The following is an 11,720-nucleotide window of genomic DNA, read 5'->3' as shown; positions in this document are numbered from 1 at the left end:
GCGGTTGAGAGTATGTGTCGTCTTCATAATTTCATCCTCATCACGACGCGCAGGTCGCCTACGGGAGTCATTTAAAAAAAGACCTGCACCTGGCGAGCCGAACATGTCCTCGGACACTCCCGGCACTAAAAGCCGCACGCCATTTCATTTCTTGTACTCCATAATGATTTGATACCTAGTGACTAACTCACTGAATTATGTTTTTTCTTTCTAAAGCACAAAATTTTGTATCTTTGTGACTCTGTTGAATCTGTTCGTTTTCGATCACTGCTATTAGGGCTGTTACGGAAGAATAACTCCGGCTACCAAGGACATGTTGAAGAAAACAAAATACGGCGCTAAAAAGAAACAAAAGAACCACGCATAAAGTGTGTTCCTAAACTCTAATTGTCAGTCACGGCTTGGTACGATAGCTGCTTCCAGCGAGGTTTAACACGGTGAAACGCGTGATTCTCAAGAACGAGTTAATATTAACCAGAATATAACAAACCAGAGTTAGCATATATTTAACCCAGGCTTCATAATATTAGTTTTGCTAGATCTAGGGAGGCTTTCAAATTCAGAGTTTTCATCCTCTCCTTTTTTGCTGACAACTTCGCTTTTTGAAGGATTGGGATTCTTCTGGTATTTCGTCGGATTAGTGTAAAGAAGGAAGGATTGCCCGGTTATACTTCACCTTTTATGCAGCAATATTAAGGACAGAAAGTGAATGCCTAACGACCTACGTACATTCATGTTCATAAAAAATAGAACACCTTTGAAGACTGGAGATAGCAAGTTCATATTCACAGGACGTGTTCATTCGTGTGCTCTTCAGAAACGATTATCATTTCAGTCACCTAGGATCAGCATGTGTCCTGTTGCCTGATAACTTGTTCCATGCATGATAGCATCGACGCGTATAAGACGCTAATGGCGCTCTGGGTTATAGCCTTCCATGCTGCGTTCACCTGGTTCCACAGTTCATCTTTAGTGGTTGGCATTGGGTCAGAGAGACACACCCGTCGTTTCACCATAACCCACACATTTTCGACTGGCTACAAGTCCGGAGATCGGGTGGGCCAGGGCAACAGTCTGACATCCTGTGACAACAAGAAGGCCCGTGTTCACGCATTGTCCTGCTGAAATATGGCGTCTGGGTCTGTCGTGCAGAAAGGGTAGGGATACAGATCCCAGGGTGTCATTCACGTAGGTCAAACTGGTCACAGTGGCCTGGACACGCACAAACTGTGATTTGTGGTTGTACCCAATATCACCCCACGCTATATTGTCCTGCTGAAATTGGCGCTGTATATCTTGTGCGGATGCAGTCAGTGTGATGCCTCTCCCCTGTCTGCGGCGAACCAAAATGCGGCCATCATTTTTAAACAAACAGAATATGCATTCGTTCGAAAACATTACCTGCTACCATTCCTGTCCCCGTTGCAGTCTAGCATGTTTATGCACATTAATCAAAGGTAGGCAGAGGAGTCGACGACGCGCCGGTAACACAGACTGTAATAAACGGCAGCGATGTGTTACACTGTTGCACTGATGCGCCAGAGCAGAGGAGGACGCAGATCTGTCCTGCAATGCCATTCGGAGGAGGTGCCAATCTTCTCGGCGGGCTGTCTGGGAGGTGCCACCAGACCCACCTCGTCGTGTTCTACGGCCTTCTGTGAACCATTCTGTACACACCCGTTCCACCGCCGACACACTTTGTATTAACACGAGCAGCAATTTTTCGGATGGATACGTCACGTTCTCTTAATGCAATAATGCGCCCTCTTTCAAACTCAATTTGACGGTACGGTTCTCGCATACGTCTGCGGGGCATCCTGCAAGTCTACTCAAGTCACACTGATCTGTTATCTTCGGTTTATAGCGACAACGAGAGCCGCAGGCACTTTTATCAGTCGGTGGTGCGCCGAGATAAGGATGTGGATCTTGAACCTGAGGGCCGACATGGTTCAACTGCTAATCATTTATTTATAACTAGAACCCGGATTTATATGCATTAATAGGTTAGAGAGGTTAGAATGCAAACTTACTGAAATGAGTAGCAAGTATAGTCTACCATCACAACGATTATGGTATGGGGTTTGCATAAACAACAGGGGTACGGCCCATCAGAACCCCTATAATTTATGTTACTCTTGCTATATTCTTGAAGAGCGGGTGGTAGACACTCCCTACTAACCAAATTAGTTTGCAATATAACCTGTTACTGCATAAAAATCCGGGCCTTATTCATAATATACTATTGCACATGTCCTGTGAAGATGAATTTCCTATCTCTAGTCTTTCAAGTTGTTCTGGTTTTTATGAACATGAGTGTACCTAGTACAGAAATAATTGTATTCAAGATGAAACATGTTTGTTAATGGTGACTTACATTCTTGTTCCACACATTTTTATGGCTATCTCGAGGCTCCTGCAAAACAAAACCAGAGTGAAATTAATACAGCCAAAAATTATATACTGTATAAAATATTAGCCATTGCAAAAGTTCGGAAATTGAGGAAAACTTGTATTTGTCTCTTAGGCTCATTTCGCAGAAACATAAGTGTGAGTTCTCCGGCGCAGATAAAATCAATTTAATGTTGCATACAACTGCATATTTCCGCCATATATTGTTTTGGTCATGTTTTGCTCATTTTAGAGACATGAGATCATATTTAGTTGTAATTTCAGCATTCTTGTTTAGATTGAGGCGTCGCTAACAAGGTAGCACAGTTGAATCACGGTGTTGCGCCTCCTTTCCACCTATATCTGGAGGCTAGTAGCAAACTGAACGCATAGTTGCTTTATTTAAATACGTTAAATGGTGTTTCTTTCTTTCTTAATCTGCTTACTCTCGAGCGTTGGCTTTTTCCTCGGACTCAGCGAGGGATCCCACCTTTACCACCTCAAGGGCAGTGTCCTGAAGCGTGAGACATTGGTCGGGGGATACAACTGGGGTGAATGACCAGTACCTCGCCCAGGCAGCCTCATTTGCTATGCTGAACAGGGGCCTTGCGACGAGATGGGAAGACAGGAAGGGATAGACAAGGAAGAGGGAAGGAAGCGGCCGTAGCCTTAAGTTAGGTACCATCCCGGCATTTTCCTGGAGGAGAAATGGGAAACCACAGAAAACCACTTCCAGGATGGCTGAGAAGGGAATCGAACCCCCCTCTACTCAGTTGACCTCCCGAGGCTGAGTGGACCCCGTTCCAGCCCTCGTACCACTTTTCAAATTTCGTGGCAGAGCCGGGAATCGAAACCGGCCCTCTGGGGGTGGCAGCTAATCATACACTAACCACTACACCACAGAGGTAGACTAAAGGGAGTTGAGCCAACGGCACGTGGTGTTCCCAAACGGGCACCCATCCAAGTACTGACCATGCCCAATGATGCTTAACTGCGGTGATCGGACAAGAACCGGTGTATTCAACATCTATGACCGTTAGCGTACGCATAGTTGCTTTATTTAAATACGTTAAGTGGTGTTTTTAAGAGAAATAGACCTATAAGGAGAAAGTACTTCCAAAATCGCCCAGACTCCCCACTGTGGTCAAGTCTACATTTACCCCTCATTACACTTATTTTCTGTCCTGAGCTGCTAACACTTTCTTCACAACCCACGCTGAATTCAGCAATTGCTGATGTTACAGCAGTCTCCAGTTTTTCTTTGACACAAACCCTGTATACGGGCCCAAATTAAACTATGCAATGTGGCATTCTGTGTTTTACCTACAGTCCAGTGCTCTAAAAGCTCTTTCGGAGCAAGTCTACGATACACAGGTACTATTTTACGTACTACCTGTGGATATAGTATAGTCTTCATGTTGCTACCGCCATGTCTTGGTGAATCTACGAAAAACAAAACTTCTTTGTGTGAGAATTGTGTCAATGAGGCCTTTTGGCCATGGTCGTTAAGGTGTTGAAGTCTAAACCAGGGCCTCTCAGGGTGCATGTGCCTGGTGCATGCACTGCGCACGGTGCAAAAGACGACTTCGTTTGGTTGACCACAGTGCAGACCCCCACTCCTCGATTTGGAGCAATAGCGTTGTCTCTCTCTTTCCGCACGCCTGTCTCGCTCGCTCCCCATGTCTCCCTCTTCCTCACTTGCTCCGTAACGCTCCAAATCCGAGCTGAGTTGAGCCGAGTTGAGCCGAGCTTAGCCGAGTAGCTCAGAGACGAAGCGTTGGTCCGAGCCGAGCCGAGAAGGACCGATGCATTGTGCACAGGAACTCTGCGCCGCTGGACGTTTGAGAGGCCCTGGTCTAAACTGTCGGACAATTAGGTTAGCAGGTTCGAGACCCATTGGTTGAAAATATTTTCACCTTCAGAATGTTGGGCGGCAGGGTAGGACAGGCGGTTGTATACAACTTCTAATCAAACACAGATTTCGTGTCAAAAGCCTTAATTAAATTCCAAACATCTCCGTAGTACTCATCTGGGGTGAGGACATATGACGCTGTTGGTGTTTTGTCCGTCGGATGGGGACGTTAAGCCCTGAGCAGACCCCTTGGTGCTATTCGACAGGAGTAGGCTATGTGCCGGCACCGGGTTTCACTCTCTTCCTTCCAACTATCATATATCACGTTATTCACTTCATCTCATTAACTCCTCTGATGAGCTTGACGTAGGAAGGACATCCGGTCATTAAAAAACCCACGACAGATTCATCTCACCTCATACCTCAAGCCGTAGAGAAACGGGACAAGGGTTGGACAAACAAACAGTGTCAGTGTGAGGCAACGCCCACTTGCAAAGGATCGTTTAGATGGCCATTAAGGGCTATAAACAGCTGATATTTAAATATAACAAATCGCAAAAGGAACGTACAAGGTATGAACGTAGTGAAAACGTTAAAATTGAGTTGATTTTCACCAATTATCACTGATACATTACTAACAGATCTCCATAACAAAGGCAGCTGTGTAAATTCACTACCAATAATTCAATTAAAATATAAAAATATCCACACCCATAATAAGAACATAAAATATGACACACACAAGACAAACTTACTTATCTGATTGAAGCCACTTAGTTAATAATATTTAGAATAATTACAAAATAACTCAACTTATCTGCTTCTTGCTGGTGACTGTTTTGTATTCTTGATTAATCTTGAGGTGAAATTTGGCTATTTCATCACTGTTATAACTTATCTCGTTAGTGTCAAAATATAGAGAGTATTGTCCTTAGTAGGTTATTGTAAAGATTTAAAAAATGGCTAATCTGGTTTTTACCCAGAATGAGTGAATTCTCCTTGCTCACGGATTGTAGAGAATTGCTGAAGAATTCCGGCATATTTTTTCTGATATTGACCGGTTAATATCAAACATTAAGAAAATATGTGTGAAAGACTCCATTGAGGGAGGCAAAGCTCAGAGATCAGGCGCCTTCGCTTCTTCTTTCTCCTCAGGCAGTACTGTACCTCGCCCCATGGAGAACGTGGCTTATCGCAGATGACTACTACTGTGAAGACTAGGAAACTGTTCGAGAAATCCACCCACAGCCCCGGAGTGTGATATTCTCCAAAACTCCCAACCGCAAACTCCCCGCGAACCATAGCTTTTCTGTGGATACTGGCGGTCCACTGTCGATGCGTCGTTTACTGGATGAATTGAGGGATCTCTATGGTTGGTGAGGATACCGCCAGCTCCGGAATACCATGTTCTCCAAGACCCCAGACCCCTAACATCCCCCCTGTTTTTCTACAAATCGCCCTTGCAGTCAACCCCTCCCCTCCTTCCCACCACAGGACCACATGGGTGGATTAGTAGCCGAGACCCTGTAGCCAACAAGCTCACTCACCAAGATACCAATTTACTCCCACAAAAGCCACAAAAACTTCGCTTTTAAGTCAAGTTAAATCCATTCAAACCTGAAACACCAGAAAACAGATAATCGAGGCAGGCACACACACAAACGCTGCTTATATAAAAGGCTGATTTCTAAATCCTGACACTAAATTAATACGTACAGTCACTGCAAACAACATCGGTAGAGTCCCGTTGCAATACCAAAGCAACATTGGGCGTGGTCAGTACCTGGATGGGTGACCACCCAGGACTACCACTAACAATTACTTTGTCAGCCAACATACTTGCGTGGCCGTTGCCCTGATCATACACACACACACACATATGTATACTGGAATACAAATTTAATTTTGTACACATAAATTAACCACCCATACAACTAATAATTATTTCCCCTTTTAAAAATCTTTAAAATCATCAGTTACTACAATTATTCCAGAGCGAGTGAGGAGCGCAATTAAGCGCACCGGTATCAGTACATTTCTCACCACCTATCTCTTCGCAGATCGGTGGCAAATACGGATAACCAGGACTGTTCAAGGAATTGTTTCTGCTTTCGACAGTAGTGAAGCATCGACAATGAAAATTGCACAGGAGCTGTTTTCCAATTATTTGTGTGGAAAATTAGTATATATTACTTCAAAGTCTAGAGATTTGTCGAAAATTAATCCTCGCCCAGAAACTGTTAGTTTAGAATGACGTGCCGCCGGGCGAGTTGGCCGTGCAGTTAGAAACGGACGGCTGTGAGCTTAATTAAAGCCACGACGGCTTCCTTCAAACTCCTAGGCCTTTCTTATCCCGTAGTCGCCATAATACTTATCTGTGTCCGTGCGACGTAAAGCCACTGGCAAAAAGTAGAATGACGTGAGAGTTTAGGAATAGTAAATTATATGGTATCCAAAGTTGAACAAGCAGGATGTAGAGTGTCAGTTACGGTGAAGAACAAACTTAGGAAGGTACTGAGTACGAATGAGGGTATTTAGCGGTTATAGTAATGATGTAAAGGAGAGGGCAAATAAAGGGCATATAAGTCTCTTGTAAGACACCAACCAGAGTGTGCTTCCACTGTATAGGACCCGCACCAGGATTGCTTTATTCAAGAAGTGGAAAATATCCAATGAAAAGCAGCTCGAATTATTCTGGGCCATTTCCGAAGAAGGAATAGAGTTACAAAAATGTTGCAAAATCTCTGCTGGTAACACTTGGGGGAAAGGAGACGAGCTGCTCGACTAAGCGGTTTGTTCCGAGCTGTTAGTGGAGAGATGGCGTGGAATGATATTAGCAGACGAATAAGTTTGAATTGTATCTTTAAAAGTAGGAAAGATTACAGTATGAAAATAGAGTTGGAATTCAAGAGGATATTTTGGGGCAAATATTCGTTTATAGGAAGTGGAGTTAGGGACTGGAATGACTTACCTTGGGAGATGTTCAATAAATTTCCAATTTTTTTACAATCACTTAGGAAAAGGCTAGGAAAACAACAGATACGGAATTTTCCACCTTGGCAACTGCCCTAAATGCAGATAAGTGGTGATTTATTGATTGTGACAATGTGGAGAATTAGTGCCATTTAAGACGGTAGTGGATCTGGGTTAGACGAAGACAATCCGCAGCTAAGCAGCTGTGAACTGACTATGTTTAAATACGCTCCTGTGGCATCATGTGACTTAGAAAGGAGTTTCACCAGTGCTAAAAATGCTGAGCGACCTTCGAAAGAAATTTCTTCTCGACAGGCTGAGAATGCCGATGGTCGTGATGTGCAATGCTGACAGAGAAGAAGAATGAATGAACTTTCTGTTAGTCAGTGTCCTCTAACTTAGGTTATTGAAGACATGTCTTAGCAGATAAAGTAGAGGTCCCCATTCTACAAAGCAAAGCAAAGTCATCTCTGTACAGCCCATAAACGAGGGGTGGAAAGTAAAGGCTTCCAGTCAGCACTTGATGGGGTCGAGTGGTTAGCTCTACGCCCGGCCATCTTAGCCACCAGGAATTAACCTGGTACTCGTTTTTGGTGTAGACTGAGTGAACCTCAGACCCATGTGCACCTCCGGAAGTGGAAATCTCGTTTCTTAAATCTTACGACTTCCGGACGCGGATTCGCAAACTGGTAATCTAACCTCCCGTATAACAATGATAAGGAAAATGATTGTAATTATTTAGGAATAAATAAAGGATATATTCTCATACCTTATTATTAGAGCCCGGATTTTTATGCATTAATAGGTTAGAATGCAAACTTTCTGAAGCGCCTAAAAAGTACAATCTACCTTCACAACGTTTATGGTATGGGGTTTGCATAAACATTAGGGGTACGGCTCATCAGAACCCCTATAATTTATGTTACTCTTGCTACATTGTAGAAGAGCGTGTGGCCCATACTTCCTACTAACCAAATTAGTTTACAGTCTAACCTGTTACTGCATAAAAATCCAGGCTTTACTTATTATATTTTATTTACCTAAAACTCGTAGCTCATGTACCTAGGAGGTTTCAACATTGAGTTTCTTGCCTGAAGAGCCAGAAGCATGGGCTTTTTTTTAGGAAAAGCGAGTGAGGACAGCACCTTAAGGTGATGACACGGAATGAAGTTGAATGATTTACCGTTCTGTAGCTCTCTCTCTCAGTTTGTGTGATTAACTGTGTCTCGTGTTTTATCGCTGATCACGTTTTGGCACTTAAGATTTTTAATGTTAGTAATACTCTCATACTTGCTATCCGTCCCTAATTCATAATTCATATTTTATCGTTTTTATGACATATCTAGCTAGTTTTTAGGGCGTACTTGCTTGTGTATTTTGTACTTCTTTAGGTCATAAAATTCCAAACCCTAGGCGTTATTGTCACCATAAGAAACATGGAGATCCCTTACTCGTTTCCTGATGGAATCATTCAGCATTCCTTCCCGTGTTAATGAGAAACACATATAACTTCAATGTTGTTGATATTAATATTTTTTCTAACGATCTACTTTCGGAAAAAAAGAGACCTATCTGTGTCGGTGCGACGTAAAGCAAATAGCAACAATAAAAATACTACTTTAAGTCACACCGACACAGATAGGTCTTTTGGCGACGATGGGATAGGAAATGAATTGGAGTGGGAAGGAAGCGACCCTGGCCTTACCTGGCATTTACCTGATGTGAAAATAGGAAACCACGGAAAACACTATTCATGGCTGCCGACAGTGGGGCTAGAATGCAAGTTGATAAGTACGCGACCCAAAACGCACAGACACTTGCCAGGTGTTGATGTTGTTACTGATTATTTAACTTTTACAGCGTTTTGCCCAACTGCGGAGCGCGATAGAATTATTTAGCTGATGTAGATTTTTTTTCTCCCGAAATCTCTTCATCTGGGCACGTCGTTCCTCATTCCATGGTTTATTGGTCTGGTATTCATTTCCTCGTGGTGTCGGTGATTTTTTCAGAGTGCTTAGAGCAGACTGGACCAAATAATTTCCTCTCCTGTTTCTCTGTGTCTTTTATAAGTGCTCTGTTCAAGTTCCTAGGACAATTAATTCAGCCACTAGGCTTGAATCGCTGAAGCAAATGAGGAGACGATCTCAAAATTACAGAAGGCCATTAGACTCACCTGGAACAGATATTATTTTTTTTAATTTTTCAAGCGAATGGACCACTAAGGATCACGCTACAACTTCATTTCTTTCTCTTCGTGCGGAGTTTTCTCTGTGTCCAGTACTCCTTCATGCGTTCTCTGGCCTGCTTCCGTTGTTCATCTGTCCAGGCTCTTCCGGTCTTCCTAATTCTTCCTGCGGCTTGAACACCTTCCAAATTCTTCAGTGTGTTCCTAAACCTATTCCTTTCTAACAGCTGGTCTTCCAAGATGCTTAACCTTTCTGTAACCTTCTTCCTTTCCTTAATCCAGGCTGTAGTAGTCTTTTGTTTTCTCCAGAAGTAATCAAATATATGTTTGGTAAGTCTGTTTGCGTTCATTCTGTATAGATGTCCAAGAAACGCCAGCCTCCTCTTCTTCATGGTCTCTGAGATTCTTTCCACCTTCTGGTAAACGTCTTTGTTACTCCGAAGTTTTCATCCGCTTTCAGTTTGGACAGCTCCTATAATTTTTCTGAGGATTATTATTATTATTATTATTATTATTATTATTATTATTATTATTATTATTATTATTATTATTATTTCGTTTCGGCCACCTAAGGATCAAGTCATTTCAACTGTTTTCTTTCAGCTTTAATGTTGGTCCAGTATTCTTTGATTCGTAGAAGATGTTGCTCTTTTCGCTCTTTCGTCCATGCCTTTCCAGTTTTCAGCTTCGGTTAGAAACTCTGATGTTCTTGGAATTTTGTCTTAAGTGGGTCACGCTCCTGGATATCTTCAAACGAGATCCCAGTCTCCTGCAGATCTTTCTGTACCTCACTGAACCATGCCCCTTTTGCCCTTTCCTTTTGAAGGAAAATTATTATTATTATTATTATTATTATTATTATTATTATTATTATTATTATTATTATTATTATTATTATTATTATTATTATTATTATTATTATTATTATTATTATCCCGCGTGGTGGTCATGATCGTTAACGCATTGATGTATATATGGTATGATACCGTTGGTAGCCTGTTCGATTCCCGTTCGGGGAAAAATTTCATCATCAGAATGTTCACCGGCAGGTATACAATTTATAATCGCCAGGTTACGTGCCAAAGCCTGGATTCGATTCCAAATCTTTCCGCAGTGATCATATAGAGTGGGAGCATATGACGCTGTTGGTGGTGATTCGTCCGTCGGATGGAGACGTATAGCTGTTATTGGACAGGAATAAACCACGTGCCAACACCAACTTTCTTCCTCTCTCCACCTCATCAGCATCATCCCACATCAGACGCGCAGGTCGCCCATGGGAGTCAAACAGAAAGACCTACACCTTGCTAACCAAGCATGTCCTCGTACGCTCCCGACACTAAAAGCCATACGATATATTATTATTATTATTATTATTATTATTATTATTATTATTATTATTATTATTATTATTATTATTATTATTATTATTATTATTATTATTATCCGTCCTACCAGGCTTAGCTTGGTATAACGAATAAAAAGGCTCCTAATTTTCTGAATTTCCTCGCCTTATTTGTCAAATTATATTGTACAGACTTCAAAATTAAATGTCACACGGTCGCATGGAAGTAATTGAAGTAGGAATGATCTAACAGAGAGAAGAAAATCAAAATAGGCTGAGGCAATGGATTGTAACAACACACAATGCCTTTAGCGAATGAAAGTTAATAAATTGAGCAGTATGAAGTTGTCTGATGTAGCACAGAAACACGTCTGATGAGACAACTTCTTCTATAAACTGCGAGAACACATAATAAAGCTCCTATCTATATATTAAAAAATTGATGAAAACTAAAGTCAGTCAGTCTGGCCATTCTATCCGGTCAATTTCCTTCATTTTTCTTTTAACTGAAAGGTATTCAAGCACAGATTTGTCATCAGGTACTATAAATCACTTAACTTCCGCCTTCCTCAAATTATTTGATTTTTCAATTTTCTGTCTCTTTGAAGCAATCATATCTTTGGTATGGAGTTTGTTTTTGGAATAAGAACACTCAGTGGATCAAGCTCTTTCATTTCAGCTCTTAACTATTCAAATTGGTTGATTCTGAGAAACGTTATGAGTACATTTGTCTCCATGACGAAGATCTTTGAAGGACTTTTTAACAGTTCACCGCGTAGTGTTGTTCAATGCAACGTTTAATTCAATTTCTTTGTGTGATGTATTTTCAAGGGTTTTGTTGTACCACAGCAGATCATGTGATTTATTTCATTAATAACTCGAAAATTTGCAAATACATCTGCGAGGATAGTAACGAACAACACCATACTTTGTACATTGCGGGCGGAGCCAGCGGGAAACTGCTAGTATAATTTAAT

The 11,720-nt window shown here is 41.8% G+C and overlaps 1 pseudogene; it reads right to left on the bottom strand.

Annotated features, from left to right (window-relative positions):
• Nucleotides 1-3,311: 3,311 nt before the first annotated feature.
• On the bottom strand, nucleotides 3,312-3,429 carry LOC136886927 (5S ribosomal RNA; annotated as a pseudogene).
• Between the last annotated feature and the right edge of the window lie 8,291 nt (nucleotides 3,430-11,720).

This window comes from Anabrus simplex, chromosome X (genome assembly GCF_040414725.1).
Source record: "Anabrus simplex isolate iqAnaSimp1 chromosome X, ASM4041472v1, whole genome shotgun sequence".
In the NCBI taxonomy this organism is placed as follows: Eukaryota; Metazoa; Arthropoda; class Insecta; order Orthoptera; family Tettigoniidae; genus Anabrus; species Anabrus simplex.
This window is presented reverse-complemented; position numbering and strand designations above follow the sequence as displayed.